General features: G+C 37.4%; 2 non-coding genes across 2 annotated transcripts; both read left to right on the top strand.

Annotated features, from left to right (window-relative positions):
- Positions 1 to 409: 409 nt before the first annotated feature.
- On the top strand, positions 410 to 517 carry LOC112724357 (small nucleolar RNA R71). The gene has a single exon (XR_003163523.1). It is a non-coding gene; the product is annotated as a small nucleolar RNA R71 (small nucleolar RNA).
- A 9,245-nt stretch (positions 518 to 9,762) lies between these two features.
- Positions 9,763 to 9,870, top strand: LOC112725830 (small nucleolar RNA R71). Its single transcript, XR_003164912.1, has one exon. It is a non-coding gene; the product is annotated as a small nucleolar RNA R71 (small nucleolar RNA).
- Positions 9,871 to 16,392: the final 6,522 nt, after the last annotated feature.

Genomic DNA, 16,392 nt, shown 5'->3' on the forward strand with positions numbered 1-16,392 from the left:
AGGTGTTTCCATAAGGTTCACCTAAGTAATTCACCTCTGCTATTGCAGGGTTCTCAGGATCATAAGCTTCTTCTTCAGAAGATGCCTCTTGAGTACTGTTGGATGCAGCTTGCACTCCATTCAGACTCTGAGAAATCATATTGACTTGCTGAGTCAATATTTTGTTCTGAGCCAATATGGCATTCAGAGTATCAATTTCAAGAACTCCCTTCTTCATAGGCGTCCCATTATTCACAGGATTCCTTTCAGAAGTGTACATGAACTGGTTATTTGCAACCATGTCAATGAGTTTTTGAGCCTCTGCAGGCATTTTCTTTAGGCGAATGGATCCACCTGTAGAAGTGTCCAATGACATCTTTGATAGCTCAGATAAACCATCATAGAATATATCCAGGATGGTCCATTCTGAAAGCATGTCAGAAGGACACTTTTTGGTCAACTGTTTGTATCTTTCCCAAGCTTCATAGAGGGATTCACCATCTTTTTGTTTGAAGGTTTGAACATCCACTCTAAGCTTGCTCAGCTTTTGAGGAGGAAAGAACTTGGCTAAGAAAGCCGTGACCAGCTTATCCCAAGAGTTCAGGCTGTCTTTGGATTGAGAGTCCAACCATATTCTAGCTCTGTCTCTTACAGCAAAAGGGAAAAGCATGAGCCTGTAGACTTCAGGATCTACTCCATTAGTCTTAACAGTATCACAGATCTGCAAGAATTTAGTTAAGAACTGAAAAGGATCTTCACATGGAAGTCCATGAAACTTGCAGTTCTGCTGCATCAGAGAAACTAGCTGAGGTTTCAGCTCAAATTTGTTTGCTCCAATGGCAGGAATGGAGATGCTTCTTCCATGTAAATTGGAATTAGGTGCAGTAAAGTCACCAAGCATTCTCCTTGCATTATTGTTGTTGGGTTCGGCTGCCATCTCCTTTACTTGTTCGAAATTTTCAATAAGGTTGTCTCTGGATTGTTGTAATTTAGCTTCTCTTAGTTTTCTCTTCAGAGTCCTTTCAGGTTCTGGATCAGCTTCAACAAGAATGCCTTTTTCTCTGTCCCTGCTCATAAGAAAGAGAAGAGAAAAAGAAAAGAAGAGGAATCCTCTATGTCACAGTAAAGAGGTTCCTTATTGTTAGTAGAAGAAGAAAAGGAATAGGGGTGAAGAAGAATGAAGAATCCAAACACAAGGGTAAGGATAGGAGTAGTGATGTGAGATGAAGAGAAGTGTTAGTGGATGAATAAATAATTAGAAGGAGATGAGGGAGGAGGATTTTCGAAAATTATTTTTGAAAAAGGGTTAGTGATTTTCGAAAATGGTTTTTGAAAAAGGTTAGTATTTTTTTCGAAAGTTTTAAAATCAAAAGTTAAAATAATTAATTAATTAAAAAGAATTTTTGAAAAAGATGGAGATATTTTCGAAAATTAGAGAGAGAGAGTTAGTTAGGTAGTTTTGAAAAAGATAAGAAACAAACAAAAAGTTAGTTAGTTAGTTGAAACAAATTTTGAAAAGATAAGAAGTTAGGAAGTTAGAAAAGATATTTTGAAGTCATATTTTTGAAAAAGCTAAGATAAGAAGATATTTTTGAAAAGATATGATTGAAATTGGTTTTGAAAAAAGGTTTGATTTTTTAAGATCACAATTAATGACTTGATTCACAAGAAATCATGAGATATGATTCTAGAACTTAAAGTTTGAATCTTTCTTAACAAGCAAGTAACAAACTTAAAATTTTTGAATCAAAACATTAATTGTGATTGTTATTTTCGAAAATTTGATATAAAAATAAGAAAAAGATTTTTGAAAAATATTTTTGGAATTTTCGAAAATAACTAAGAAATTTGAAAAAGATTTGATTTTTGAAAAAGATAAGATTTTCAAATTGAAAATTTGATTTGACTCATAAGAAACAACTTGATTTTAAAAATTTTTGAAAAAGTCAATCCAAATTTTCGAATTTGATGAGAGAAAAAGAGAAAGATATTTTTTTTTATTTTTGAATTTTTATGATGAGAGAGAAAAACAGGAAAAATGATGCAATGCATGAAAGTTATGGATCAAAACAATGAATGCATGCAAGAATGCTATGAATGTCAAGATGAACACCAAGAACACTATGAAGATCATGATGAACATCAAGAACACATTTTTGAAAAAATTTTAATGCAAAGAAAACATGCAAGACACCAAACTTAGAATTCTTTAATGCTTAGACATAAAGAGTTCAGGAATGCATATGAAAAACAAGAAAAGACACAAAACATGCAAATGCAAAGATCAAACAAGAAGACTTACCAAGAACAACTTGAAGATCATGAAGAACACTATGAATGCATGAATTTTCGAAAAAATGCAAGATGCACATGCAATTGACACCAAACTTATAACATGACTCAAGACTCAAACAAGAACACAAAAAATATTTTTGATTTTTTTGATTTTCTAATTTTTTTGTATTTTTTTTTCGAAAATTAATTGAAAAACAAAAATAAGGATTTCAAAATCTTTAATATGAATTCTAGGAAACTTGTGCTCTTTAGTCTAAAGCTCCAATCAAAGGGTCAGATATGGCTTAATAGCCATTCAAGCTTCAGAATGGATTTACATCCATTGAGGTGATTATTTGAAGACCAATCCCAAAGGAGTTTGGGTATGGCTTTTCAGCCAAATAGGATTCAACATGTTACCATGAAACTCTAGAATTCATTCTTGAAAGTTTTGAAGCCATAGAATAATTTATTTTTGAAAACATTTTTATTTTAAAATTTTTTTCGAAAACAAAGGAAAAATTTTTGAAAGATTTTTGAAAAATTTTTGAAAACAAAACAAAAAGAAAATTACCTAATCTGAGCAACAAGATGAACCGTCAGTTGTCCATACTCGAACAATCCCCGGCAACGGCGCCAAAAACTTGGTGGACGAAATTGTGATTACACTTTGATTATGTAAAATTCATTGCTCTTTCTTTCCCTGGTAATGGCGCCAAAAACATGATGCCAATACCATGGTTCACAACTTCACACAACTAACCAGCAAGTGCACTGGGTCGTCCAAGTAATACCTTACGTGAGTAAGGGTCGAATCCCACGGAGATTGTTGGTATGAAGCAAGCTATAGTCACCTTGTAAATCTCAGTCAGGCAGATATAAAATAGTAATGGGGTTTTCGAAAATAATACTAAAATAAGGATAGAAATACTTATGTAATTCATTGGTTAGAATTTCAGATAAGCGTGTAGAGATGCTTTCGTTCCTCTGAACCTCTGCTTTCCTGCTATCTTCATCCAATCAATCTTACTCCTTTCTATGGCTAGCTTTATGTAAGGATGTCACCGGTGCCAATGGCTACTTTCGATCTCTCTCGGGAAAATGATCCAAATGCTCTGTCACAGCACGGCTAATCGTCTGGAGGCATCACCTTTGTCGTTGGTTGCATCCTATTCCTCCTTGTGAAAATGGTCCGATGCGCTGTCACTGCATGGCTAATCATCTGGAGGTTCTCGATCATACTGGAATAGGATTTAGTATCCTTTTGCGTCTGTCACTACGCCCAGCACTCGCGAGTTTGAAGCTCGTCACAGTCATTCAATCCCAGAATCCTACTCGGAATACCACGGACAAGGTTTAGACTTTCCGGATTCTCATGAATGCCGCCATCAATCTAGCTTATACCACGAAGATCCCAATATCTCGGACTCGGTCCCCTGTATTAGTAATCTAAGAGATACTCATTCAGTCTAATGTAGAACGGAAGTAGTTGTCAGGCACGCGTTCATAGGGAATGATGATGATTGTCATGTTCATCACATTCAGGTTGAAGTGCAAATGAATATCTTAGAAGCGGAATAAGTTGAATTGAATAGAAAACAGTAGTACTTTGCATTAATCTTTGAGGAACAGCAGAGCTCCACACCTTTATCTATGGAGTGTAGAAACTCTACCGTTGAAAATACATAAGTTAAAGGTTCAGGAATGGCCGAGAGGCCAGCCCTCAAACGTGATCTAGGATAGCATACAACTGATCAAAGATGTCTAATACAATAGTAAAAGGTCCTATTTATAATAAACTAGCTACTAGGGTTTACAGAAGTAAGTAATTGATGCATAAATCCACTTTCGGGGCCCACTTGGTGTGTGCTTGGGCTGAGCTTGAGTTTTGCACGTGTAGAGGTCCTTCTTGGAGTTGAACGCCACCTTTTGTGCCATTTTGGGCGTTGAACTCCACTTTGCAACTTGTTTCTGGCGCTGGACGCCAGAATTGGGCAGAGATCTGGCGTTGAATGCCAGTTTGCGTCGTCTAAACTTGGGTAAAGTATGGACTATTATACATTGCTGGAAAGCCCTGGATGTCTAATTTCCAACGCAATTGGAAGCGCGCCATTTTGAGTTCTATAGCTCCAGAAAATCCACTTTGAGTGCAGGGAGGTCAGAATTCAACAGCATCAGCAGTCCTTCTTCAACCTCTGAATCTGATTTTTGCTCAAGTCCCTCAATTTCAGCCAGAAAATACCTGAAATCACAGAAAAACACACAAACTCGTAGTAAAGTCCAGAAATGTGAATTTAACATAAAAACTAATGAAAACATCCCTAAAAGTAACTAGATCCTACTAAAAACATACTAAAAATAATGCCAAAAAGCGTATAAATTATCCGCTCATCAGTCTTCATCCAATCAGTCTTACTCCTTTCCATGGCTGGCTTTATGTAAGAACATCACCATTGTCAATGGCTACTTTTCATCCTCTCTGTGAAAATGGTCCGATGCGCTGTCACTGCATGGCTAATCATCTGGAGGCATCACCGTGGTCAATGGCTGCATCCTATCCTCTTGTGAAAATGGTCCAAATGCTCTGTCACAGCACGGCTAATCATCTGAGGTTCTCGATCATACTGGAAAAGGATTCACCCTTCTTTTGCGTCTGTCACTACGCTCAGCACTCGCAAGTTTGAAGTTCGTCACAGTCATTCAATCTCTGAATCCTACTCGGAATACCACAGACAAGGTTTAGACTTTCCGGATTCTCATGAATGCCGCCATCAATCTAGCTTATACCACGAAGATTCTGATTAAGAGATCCAAGAGATAATCATCCAATCTAAGGTGGAACAGAAGTAGTTATCAGGCACGCGTTCGTGGGGGAATGATGATGATTGTCACGTTCATCACATTCATATTGAAGTGCGAATGAATATTTTAGAAGCGGAATAAGTTGAATTGAATAGAAAAACAGTAGTACTTTGCATTAATTCATGAGGAACAGCAGAGCTCCACACCTTAATCTATGGAGTGTAGAAACTCTACCATTTGAAAATACATAAGTGAAAGGTTCAGGCATGGCCGAATGGCCAGCCCCCAAAACGTGATCACAGGATCAAAAATACAATCCAGGATGTCTAATACAATAGTAAACAGTTCTATTTATAATAAACTAGCTACTAGGGTTTACAGAAGTAAGTAATTGATGCATAAATCCACTTCCGGGGCCCACTTGGTGTGTGCTTGGGCTGAGCTTTAGCTTTCCACGTGCAAAGGCTTCTTTTGGAGTTGAACGCCAGGTTGTAACGTGTTTCTGGCGTTCAACTCTGGTTTGTGACGTGTTTCTGGCGTTTAACTCCAGACAGCAGCATAGAACTGGCGTTCAACGCCCTTTTGCGTCGTCTAAACTCGACCAAAGTATGAAATATTATATATTGCTGGAAAGCCCTGGATGTCTACTTTCCAATGCAATTAGAAGCGCACCATTTTGAGTTCTGTAGCTCCAGAAAATCCACTTTGAGTGCAGGGAGGTCAGAATCCAACAGCATCAGCAGTCCTTCTTCAACCTCTGAATCTGATTTTTGCTCAAGTCCCTCAATTTCAGCTAGAAAATACCTGAAATCACAGAAAAACACACAAACTCATAGTAAAGTCCAAAAATGTGAATTTAACATAAAAAATAATGAAAACATCCCTAAAAGTAACTAGATCCTACTAAAAACATACTAAAAATAATGCCAAAAAGCGTATAAATTATCCGCTCATCACAACACCAAACTTAAATTGTTGCTTGTCCCCAAGCAACTGAAAATCAAATAGGATAAAAAGAAGAGAATATACTATAAATTCCAAACTATCAATGAAACATAGCTCCAATCAGATGAGCGGGACTTGTAGCTTTTTGCCTCTTGAATAGTTTTGGCATCTCACTTTATCCATTGAGGTTCAGAATGATTGGCATCTATAGGAACTCAGAGTTCAGATAGTGTTATTGATTCTCCTAGTTCAGTATGTTGATTCTTGAACACATCTACTTTATGAGTCTTGGCCGTGGCCCTAAGCACTTTGTTTTCCAGTATTACCACCGGATACATAAATGCCACAGACACATAACTGGGTTAACCTTTTCAGATTGTAACTCAGCTTTGCTAAAGTCCCCAATGAGAGGTGTCCAGGGTTCTTAAGCACACTCTTCTTTTGCTTTGGACCTTGACTTTAACCGCTCAGTCTCAAGTTTTCACTTGACACCTTCACGCCACAAGCACATGGTTAGGGACAGCTTGGTTTAGCCGCTTAGGCCAGGATTTTATTCCTTTAGGCCCTCCTATCCACTGATGCTCAAAGCCTTGGGATCCTTTTTATTTACCCTTGCCTTTTGGTTTTAAGAGCTTTGGCTTTTTCTGCTTTCTTTTTCTTTTTCTTTCTATTTTTTTTTTTCGCTATTCTTTTTTTTCTGCAAGCTTTGTTCTTTGCTGCTTTTTCTTGCTTCAAGAATCATTTTTATAATTTTTCAGATTATCAAATAACATGTCTCCTTGTCATCATTCTTTCAAGAGCCAACATATTTAACATTCTAAAACAACAACTTCAAAAGACATATGCACTGTTCAGGCATTCATTCAGAAAACAAGAAGCATTGTCACCACATCAATATAATTAAATTAAGTTCAAGGATAAATTCGAAACTCATGTACTTCTTGTTCTTTTGAATTAAAACAGTTTTCATTTAAGAGAGGTGATGGATTCATAGGACATTCATAACTTTAAGACATAGTTACTAAATACTAATGATCATGTAATAAGACACAAACATGGATAAGCACTTAATATAAAGAAAATGAAAAACAGAGAATGTAAGAACAAGGAATGAATCCACCTTAGTGATGGTGGCGTTTTCTCCTTGAGGAACCAATGATGTCCTTGAGCTCTTCTATGTCTCTTCCTTGTCTTTGTTGCTTGATCCCTAGTGATTTTGGTGCTCCTATCCTTAGTTGCTCCCAATAATTGTGTGGGGGGAAAATGTATCTCCTGAGGTATCTCAGGGATCTCTTGATTTGCAGTCAAATGTTCTACCACTGAGCTATAGATCCTTTACATGAATCTCTCCATCTCCCATGACTTGGAGGTGGAAGCTTTTGTCTTCCCTTTTTTCTTCTTTTTCTCTTCTTTTTTTATTCTTCTTTTTTTTTTTTTGAGGTTTCTCTGGCCTTAGGTGCCATCAATGATTATGGAAAAGCAAAAAAATAGATATGCTTTTACCACACCAAACTTAGAATGTTGCTCGCCCTCGAGCAAAAGAAGAAAGAATAGATGAAGAAGAAGATGTGGAAAAAAAACTAGGATTATTAGGAGGGAAGGTGGGGATCCTGTGGGATCCACAGATCCTGAGGTGTCAAGGATTTACATCACTGCACCAATTAGGCATGTAAAATGCCTTTGCATGCAATTATGGTGTTTAAACGCCGAACTGATGCTTGTTCTGGGCGTTCAACGCCCAAATGCAGCATATTTCTGGCGTTGAACGCCAGCTTCATGCTTGTTTCTGGCGTTCAGCGCCAGCTCCATGCTCTGTTCTGGCGCTGAACGCCAGACAGATGCTCCTTACTAGCGTTTGAACGCCAATGAACTCCTCCTCCAGGGTGTGCTATTTTTTTATGCTATTTTTTATTTTTCTTCAATTTTTTCAGTTGCTTTTGTGACTCCACATGATCATGAACCTATGAAGACATATAACTAATAAAAAATATAATTAGATAAATAAAAATTGGGTTACCTCCCAACAAGCGCTTCTTTAATGTCAATAGCTTGACAGTGGGCTCTCATGGAGCCTCACAGATGTTCAGAGCATTGTTGAGACTCCCCAACACCAAACTTAAAGTTTGGATATGGGAGTTCAACACCAAACTTAGAGTTTGGTTGTGGCCTCCCAACACCAAACTTAGAGTTTGACTGTGGGGGTTCTAGTTGACTCTGTTTTGAGAGAAGCTTACTGTGCCTCTTTCCCATATTTACAGAACGATGTCCTTGAGTTTTAAACTCAAGGGAGTCCTCATTCAATTGAAGGACTAATTCACCTCTGTCAACATCAATCACAGCTCTTGCTGTGGCTAGGAAGGGTCTTCCAAGGATGATGGATTCATCCTCATCCTTCCCAGTATCTAGGATTGTGAAATCAGCAGGGATGTAAAGGCCTTCAACCTTTACTAATATGTCCTCAACTTGTCCATAAGCCTGTTTTCTGGAATTGTCTACCATCTCTAATGAGATTTTAGCAATTTGTACCTCAAAGATTCCCAGTTTCTCCATTACAGAGAGTGGCATAAGATTTATTCCTGATCCCAGGTCACATGGAGCCTTCTCAAAGGTCATGGTGCCTATGGTACAAGGTATCAGGAACTTTCCAGGATCCTGTTTCTTCTGAGGCAATCTCAGTTGATCCATTGCATTCAGTTCATTGGTGAACAGGGGAGGTTCATCTCCCCAAGTCTCATTACCAAATAAATTGGCATTCAGCTTCATGATTGCACCAAGGAACTTGGCAACTTGCTCTTCAGTAACATCCTCATTCTCTTCAGAAGAAGAATACACATCAGAGCTCATGAAGGGCATAAAGAGGTTCAATGGAATCTCTATGGTCTCTAGATGAGTCTCAGATTCCTTTGGTTCCTCAGAGGGCAACTCCTTATTGATCACTGGACGTCCCAGGAGGTCTTCCTCCTTGGGATTCACGTCCTCCCCTTTTTCCTTGGATTCGGCCATGATGGTTATATCAATGGCCTTGCACTCTCCTTTTGAATTTTCTTCTGTATTACTTGGGAGAGTACTAGGAGGGATTTCAGTGATCCTTTTACTCAGCTGGCCCACTTGTGCTTCCAAATTTTTAATGGAGGACCTTGTTTCATTCATGAAACTCACAGTGGCCTTAGATAGATCAGAGACTAAGTTTGCTAAATTAGAAGTATTTTGTTCAGAGTTCTCTATCTGTTGCTGAGTGGATGATGGAAAAGGCTTGCTATTGCTAAACCTGTTTCTTCCACCATTATTAAAGCCTTGTTGAGGCTTTTGATCCTTCCATGAGAGATTTGGGTGATTTCTCCATGAGGGATTATAGGTGTTTCCATAGGGTTCACCCATGTAATTCACCTCTACTATTGCATGGTTTTCAGGATCATAAGCTTCTTCTTCAGCAGATGCCTCTTGAGTACTGTTGGATGCAGCTTGCATTCCATTCAGACTCTGAGAAATCATATTGACTTGCTGAGTCAATATTTTGTTCTGAGCCAATATGGCATTCAGAGTATCAATTTCAAGAACTCCCTTCTTCTGAGGTGTCCCATTACTCACAGGATTCCTCTCAGAAGTGTACATGAACTGGTTATTAGCAACCATGTCAATGAGTTCTTGAGCTTCTGTAGGCATTTTCTTTAGGTGAATGGATCCACCTGCAGAAGTATCCAATGACATCTTAGCTAATTCAGACAGACCATCATAGAATATATCCAGGATGGTCCATTCTGAAAGCATGTCAGAAGGACACTTTTTGGTCAGTTGCTTGTATCTCTCCCAAGCTTCATAGAAGGATTCACCTTCTTTCTGTCTGAAGGTTTGAATATCCACTCTAAGCTTGCTCAACTTTTGAAGAGGAAAGAACTTGGCTAAGAAAGCTGTGACCAGCTTATCCCAAGAGTTTAGGCTATCTTTGGGATGAGAGTCCAACCACACTCTAGCTCTGTCTCTTACAGTAAACGGGAAAAGCATAAGCTTGTAGACTTCAGGATCTACTCCATTAGTCTTAACAATATCACAGATCTGCAAGAATTCAGTTAAGAACTGAAAAGGATCTTCAGATGGAAGTCCATGGAACTTGCAGTTCTGCTGCATCAGAGAAACTAATTGAGGTTTCAGCTCAAAATTGTTTGCTCCAATGGTGGGGATGGAGATGCTTCTTCCATGTAAATTAGAATTAGGTGCAGTAAAGTCACCAAGCATCCTCCTTGCATTATTATTATTTTCGGCTGCCATCTCCTCTTTTTGTTCGAAAATTTCTGAAAGGTGCTTGCTGGATTGTTGTAATTTAGCTTCTCTTAGTTTCCTTTTCAGAGTCCTTTCAGGTTCTGGATCTGCTTCAACAAGAATATTCTTGTCCTTGCTCCTGCTCATATGAAAAAGAGGGAACAGAAAAATAATAATAATAGGGATCCTTTTTACCACAGTATAGAGGTCCCTGTGTGAGTAGAAGAAAAGAAGAAGAAAAGAATGTAATGTAAGGAAAGAAACACAAGGGTGAGGAAAGCAAAGATGTGAGATGAAGAGAAGTGTTAGTATATGAATAAATAAATAGAAGGAGATGAGAGAGAAATAGAATTTTCAAAAATTATTTTTGAAAAATGGGTAGTGATTTTCGAAAATTAAAAGAAGAAATAAATTAAAATTGAATTTTGAAACAATTAGTTAATTAAAAAGAATTTTTGAAAAAGAGGGAGATATTTTCGAAAATTAGAGAGAGAGAGGGTTAGTTAGGTAGTTTTGAAAAAGATAAGAAACAAACAAAAAGTTAGTTAGTTAGTTGAAACAAATTTGAAAATCAATTTTGAAAATATAAGAAGATAAGAAGTTAGAAAAGATATTTTAAAATCAAATTTTTGAAAAAGATATGATTTTGAAAAAGATAAGATAAAAAGATATTTTTGAAAAGATATGATTGAAATTAGTTTTGAAAAAGATTTGATTTTTAAAATCACAATTAATGACATGATTCACAAGAAATCACAAGATATGATTCTAGAACTTAAAGTTTGAATCTTTCTTAACAGGCAAGTAACAAACTTGAAATTTTTGAATCAAAACATTAATTGATGATGTTATTTTCGAAAATTATGTGATAAAGATAAGAAAAATATTTTTTGAAAAATATTTTTAAAATTTTTGAAAATAACTAAGAAAAATGAAAAAGATTTGATTTTTGAAAAAGATAAGATTTTTAAATTGAACATTTGATTTGACTCATAAAAACAACTAGATTTTAAAAATTTTTGAAAAAAGTCAAATCTAATTTTCGAAATTTATGAGTGAAAAAGCGGAAGATATATTTTTTTTATTTTTGAATTTTTAATGATGAGAGAGAAAAACAATGAAAATGCTCAATGCATGGAAATTTTAGATCAAAACATGTGATGAATGCAAGAACACTATGAATGTCAAGATGAACACCAAGAACACTTTGAATGTCAAGATGAACATCAAGAACTTATTTTTGAAAAATTTTTTATGCAAAGAAAACATGCAAGACACCAAACTTAGAAATCTTTCATGTTCAGACACTATGAATGAAAAAATGCACATGTAGAACAAGAAAAGACACAACACAAGAAAACATCAAGATCAAACAAGAAGACTTACCAAGAACAACTTGAAGATCATGAAGAACACTATGAATGCATGAAATTTCGAAAAAAATGCAAGATGAGCATGCAATTGACACCAAACTTAAAATCTGACTCAAGACTCAAACAAGAAACACAAAATTTTTTTTTTTTTTATGATTTTCTAATTTTTTTGGATTTTTTGAAAATTATTTGAAAAAGAAAAATAAGGATTCCAAAATTTTTAATATGAATTCCAGGAATCTTGCACTCTTAGTCTAAAGCTCCAATCTGAGGGTTAGACATGGCTTAATAGCCAGTCAAGCTTTAGCATGTAAATCAGGTGGATCTGGAACAGCAGCAGGTGGATTAGCAACAACTAGCTTGCTCTTGATAATGTTGGGTTGGAAGCCCCAGTCCAAATGAATTTAGACATGGCTTTACAGCCAGTCAGGCTTCAACATGCTTCATGAAACTCTAAATTCATTCTTAAAAATTCTGAAGAACATAATAAAAAATTTTGAAAAGAAAAATTTTTTTTCGAAAATGGATGAGAAATTTTTGAAAGATTTTTGAAAACTTTTTTGAAAATAAAACAAAAAGAAAATTACCTAATCTGAGCAATAAGATGAACCGTCAGTTATCCAAACTCGAACAATCCCCGGCAACGGCGCCAAAAACTTGGTGCATGAAATTGTGATCTCAGGCAACGGCGCCAAAAACTCTGTACGCACGTCTTAATAAATCTTTTTTCATTCACAACTTCATTACAACTAACCAGCAAGTGCACTGGGTCGTCCAAGTAATAAAACCTTACGTGAGTAAGGGTCGATCCCACGGAGATTGTTGGTATGAAGCAAGCTATGGTCACCTTGTAAATCTCAGTCAGGTGGATATCAAATGTTTATGGAGTTTTCGAAAATAAATAATAAATAAATAGAAAATAAAGATAAAAATACTTATGTATATCATTGGTGAGAATTTCAGATAAGTGTATAGAGATGCTTTTGTTTCTCTGAACCTCTGCTTTCCCACTATCTTCATCCAATCAGTCTTACTCCTTTCCATGGCTGGCTTTATGTAAGAACATCACCATTGTCAATGGCTACATTTCATCCTCTCTGTGAAAATGGTCCGATGCGCTGTCACTGCATGGCTAATCATCTGGAGGCATCACCGTGGTCAATGGCTGCATCCTATCCTCTTGTGAAAATGGTCCAAATGCTCTGTCACAGCACGGCTAATCATCTGAGGTTCTCGATCATACTGGAATAGGATTCACCCTCCTTTTGCGTCTGTCACTACGCCAAGCACTCGCGAGTTTGAAGTTCGTCACAGTCATTCAATCCCTGAATCTTACTCGGAATACCACAGACAAGGTTTAGACTTTCCGAATTCTCATGAATGCCGCCATCAATCTAGCTTATACCACGAAGATTCTGATTAAGAGATCCAAGAGATAATCATCCAATCTAAGGTGGAACGGAAGTGGTTGTCAGGCACGCGTTCGTGGGGGAATGATGATGATTGTCACGTTCATCACATTCATATTGAAGTGCGAATGAATATCTTAGAAGCAGAATAAGTTGAATTGAATAGAAAAACAGTAGTACTTTGCATTAATTCATGAGGAACAGCAGAGCTCCACACCTTAATCTATGGAGTGTAGAAACTCTACCGTTTGAAAATACATAAGTGAAAGGTTCAGGCATGACCGAATGGCCAGCCCCCAAAACGTGATCACAGGATCAAAAATACAATCCAGGATGTCTAATACAATAGCAAACAGTTCTATTTATAATAAACTAGCTACTAGGGTTTACAGAAGTAAGTAATTGATGCATAAATCCACTTCCGAGACCCACTTGGTGTGTGCTTGGGCTGAGCTTAAGCTTTCCATGTGTAGAGGCTTCTTTTGGAGTTGAACGCCAGGTTGTAACGTGTTTCTGGCGTTCAACTCTGGTTTGTGACGTGTTTCTGGCGTTTAACTCCAAATAGCAGCATAGAACTAGCGTTCAACGCCCTTTTGCATCATCTAAACTCGGCCAGAGTATGAACTATTATATATTTCTGGAAAGCTCCGGATGTCTACTTTCCAACGCAATTGGAAGCGCGCTATTTTGAATTCTGTAGCTCCAGAAAATCCACTTTGGGTGCAGGGAGGTCAGAATCCAACAGCATCAGCAGTCCTTCTTCAACCTCTGAATCTGATTTTTGCTCAAGTCCCTCAATTTCAGCTAGAAAATACCTGAAATCATAGAAAAACACACAAACTCATAGTAAAGTCCAGAAATGTGAATTTAACATAAAAACTAATGAAAACATCCCTAAAAGTAACTAGATCCTACTAAAAACATACTAAAAACAATGCCAAAAAGCGTATAAATTATCCGCTCATCAGTGTTGTATCATATTTTCGGGACCATGCTTTTGAGATGCCTGGACATGATCTAGACCTATTAGATGAGTTCTTCATTAGAGATTACTACAAATAGCTTGGGTATAATAAGGTGGAATGCTGGTGGCTGGTTTCCAACAGATCATTGGAGACTGGTTTAAGGAAACTCCATATTGATGCCAAACTCCTAAAGATGTGCTTCCATGCTAAAAGAAATAATAGATTGGTGCATGTGTATTATGAACATGGAGTCTCTATACCAGAGTATTTGGAAGAACCACCATCTAAAAAACGCAAGGAGGTGGTGATTAAAGTCTCTACTCATCCAGTCTGACTATGAATAGGATCAACCTCTAGGACCACACCTCCTACTCTAATTTCCAACCCATCTGTCAACCAATCTCAAGCTATTGAAAATCCAACCCACTAGGAACAACCTTATCTCCACTCAGATTCCAACCCCACTCCACTCATCCCAATTAGCAATTCTATCTGTACTCCACCTAACCCAACAAATAATCCTACCCAAGAACCCCTTCCAACAATCAATTCAAATCCTGTTGCCAAATTGATGAGCAGATAATTTATACGCTTTTTGGCACTATTTTTAGGTAGTTTTTAGTATGTTTTAGTTACTTTTTATTATATTTTTATTAGTTTTTCAATAAAAATCACATTTCTGGACTTTACTATGAGTTTGTGTGTTTTTTTGTGATTTCAGGTATTTTCTGGCTGAAATTGAGGGACTTGAGCAAAAATCTGATTCAGAGGCTGAAAAAGGACTACAGATGCTGTTGGATTCTGACCTCCCTGCACTCAAAATGGATTTTCTGGAGCTACAGAAACCCAATTGGCACGCTCTTAATTGTGTTGGAAAGTAGACATCCAGGGCTTTCCAGCAATATATAATAGTCCATACTTTACTCGAGTTTTGATGACACAAACTGGCGTTCAAATGCCAACTTCCTGCCCTATTCTGAAGTTAAACGCCAGAAACAGGTTACAAACCAGAGTTAAACGCCACAAGCAGGCTGCAACCTGGCGTTTAACTCCAAGAGAAGTCTCTACACGTGTAAAGCTCAATGCTCAGCCCAAGCACACACCAAGTGGGCCCGGAAGTGGATTTCTACATCATTTATTTATTTTCTGTAACCCTAGCTACTAGTTAATATAAAAACTACTTTTAGTGATTTATTTCACATCTTTGGATCATTTTTGAGACTATCTTTGTATCACTTTTGATCTCTTGATCACGCTTAGGGGGCTGGCCATTCGGCCATGCCTGGACCTTGTTCTTATGTATTTTCAACGGTGGAGTTTCTACACCCCATAAATTAAGGTGTGGAGCTCTGCTGTTCTTCATGAATGAATGAAAAGTACTATTATTTTTCTATTCAATTCAAGATTCTTCTTATTCTAAGATATTCATTCGTACCCAAGAACATGATGAATGTGATGATTATGTGACACTCATCACTATTCTCGCTTATGAACGCGTGCCTGACAAACACTTCTGTTCTACATGAAAACAAGCTTAAATGTGTATCTCTTAGCCTCCATTCCGAAAGATCGGAGTATTCGTGGTATAAGCTAGCATCAATTACCAGCATTCTTGAGATCCGGAAAGTCTAAACCTTGTCAGTGGTATTCCGAGTAGGATCTGGGATGGGATGACTGTGATGAGCTTCAAACTCGCGAGTGTTGGGCATAGTGACAGACGCAAAAGGATCAATGGATCCTATTCCAACATGAGTGAGAACCGACAGATGATTAGCCGTGCGGTGACAGTGCATTTGGACCATTTTCACTGAGAGGACAGACGGTAGCCATTGACAACGGTGATCCCCAACATACAGCTTGCCATGGAAAGGAGTATGAATGATTGAATAAAGACAGTAGGAAAGCAGAGATTCAGAAGCAACAAGCATCTCCATACGCTTATCTGAAATTCTCACCAATGAGTTACATAAGTATCTCTATCTTATTTTATATTTTATTTATATTTTAATTATCAAAACCTCATAACCATTTGAATCTGCCTGACTGAGATTTACAGGATGACCATAGCTTGCTTCAAGCCGATAATCTCCGTGGGATCGACCCTTACTCACGTAAGGTTTATTACTTGGACGACCCAGTGCACTTGATGGTTAGTTGTGTGGAGTTGTGAAAAGGAGTTGAGATTACAATCGTGCGTATCAAGTTTTTGGCACCGTTGAGATCACAATTTCGTGCACTAAGTTTTTGGCGTCGTTGTCAGGGAACAAACAATCCCCATGCAACCAAGTTTTTGGCGCTATTGCCGGGGATTGTTCAAGTTTGGACAACTGACGGCTCATCTTGTTGCTCAGATTAGGTAATTTTATTTTAATTTTAAGCTTTTTTTTA

Source organism: Arachis hypogaea, chromosome 11 (assembly GCF_003086295.3).
Source record: "Arachis hypogaea cultivar Tifrunner chromosome 11, arahy.Tifrunner.gnm2.J5K5, whole genome shotgun sequence".
NCBI classification, from domain to species: domain Eukaryota; kingdom Viridiplantae; phylum Streptophyta; class Magnoliopsida; order Fabales; family Fabaceae; genus Arachis; species Arachis hypogaea.